We start from the raw sequence: 1,811 nt of genomic DNA, 5'->3' as shown, positions 1-1,811 counted from the left end.
TCCCAAGTAGCTGGGATTACAGGTGCCTACCACTACCCCCAGCTAATTTTTTGTATTTTTAGTAGAGACACAGTGTCATCACGTTGACCAGGCTGGTTTCAAACTCCTGACCTCGTGATTCATCCACCATATATCTTTTCAGAAATGTTTATTTAGGTCCTTTGCTCACTTTTTAATTTGTTTTTTTTTTTTTTGGTTATGAAGTTGTTTTATTTTATTTTTTATTTTGGATATAGACTCATGACCAGATGTATAGTTTCCAATTATTTTTACCTCTCCATAGATTGCATTTTCAATCTGTTGATTGTTTCCTTTGCTGTACTGAAGCATTTTAGTTTGATGCAATCCTGCTTTTCTGTTTTACTTTNTGGTCATTAAGTTGTTTGAGTTTATTATATATTTTGGATATTAACTCTTTACCAAATGTATAGTTTGCAAATATTTTTTCCTCTCCATAGATTGCATTTTCAATCTGTTGATTGTTTCCTTTGCTGTACTGAAGCATTTTAGTTTGATGCAATCCTGCTTTTCTGTTTTACTTTTTCAGTCTGTGCTTTAGATGTGACATCCAAAATATCTTTACCCAGACCAAAACCAAGAAGACTTTTCTCTCTGTTTTCTTATAGTTATTTTGTTTCAGTCTTACATTTAATAGTTAATCCATTTGAACTTATTTTTGTATATGATGTTTAATAATGGTCCAATTTCATTTTTCTGCATGTGGATATCCGATTTTCCTAACAACATTTATTGAACAGACTATCCTTTTCCCGCTGTGTGTTTGTAGAAGATTTGATAAAGATTGGTTGACAGTAAATATGTGGATTTATTCCTGGGCTCCGTGTTCTTACTATTGGTCTACCTGTCTGCTTTTATGCCATTACTAACCACTTTAATTGCTCTAGCATTTTAACATATTGTAAAATCAGAAAGTGTGATGCCTCCAGTTTTGTGCTTCTTATTTGAGATTGCTTTGGCTATCTGAATCTTTTGTGGTCCCTTTTGCATTTTAGGAATTTTTTTTAACTGATTCTGTAAAAAATGCATTGGGGCACTGTCATGTTGGGTATGCTGAAGAAGACCACTCAGCCCTGTGGGACCGGCTGTATGTGGGAGTCCACAGGGGCAAAGCAACTACAGCCGGACCTGCTAAAATGGAAGAGGCTAAGAATGTGGTTCACAAAGATTCTTGATGTTCTTGAGTAAATCCCTAAAAATGCAGCACGGAGAAAGTATACAGAACAGATTATAAAGGAGAAGCTGGCTATGGGTAAAGTGAAACCAGATGTTAAGAAATTAGATCAACTTCAAGGTGGTCAAGTACAAGAGGTGATTCTTCACACTGCAAATGAACCGAGTCTGGCAAGAAACATGAGGCAGTGGAAACCATGGGAGCACTTAATGGAAGAGCCTCTCCCCGATCAGTGGAAATAGCCAATATAATTATTAAATGACTTTGGTGGGTTGATGGGAAATTGATGTAATTCAATAGACTGCTATAATATTTAGTTATTAATGTATTATATTTGAAAGCTATCAAATTATATAGAATACATTATAAGGGTGAAGAAATTGATTTGGTGCTTGAAAGAAAGATTTCTTATTGCATAGAGGTAGTTGGAAAATTTTTTCCCTTTGTCATGTTTATGAAAGCCCATGGCCCATGGCCTTTAATTTTGTTAATCAACTCAACTACATCAGGGTAGAGGTAAAATTTCTGTGAAAGAAGACACAGTATGAGTTCCTGAAATTTTATATGGCATATGGATAGGCCTGTATTCAAAACATCTTAGCTGTATGGCGACAGATTC

At 35.1% G+C, this 1,811-nt stretch overlaps 1 pseudogene; it reads left to right on the top strand.

Moving 5' to 3' along the window:
* Window positions 1-1,059: 1,059 nt before the first annotated feature.
* LOC108281705 lies at window positions 1,060-1,443 on the top strand (annotated as a pseudogene).
* Window positions 1,444-1,811: the final 368 nt, after the last annotated feature.

Source organism: Cebus imitator, unplaced genomic scaffold (genome assembly GCF_001604975.1).
Source record: "Cebus imitator isolate Cc_AM_T3 unplaced genomic scaffold, Cebus_imitator-1.0 Scaffold230, whole genome shotgun sequence".
NCBI classification, from domain to species: Eukaryota; Metazoa; Chordata; class Mammalia; order Primates; family Cebidae; genus Cebus; species Cebus imitator.
The sequence above is the reverse complement of the archived record's forward strand: the minus strand, read 5'-3'. Positions and strand labels throughout refer to the sequence as shown.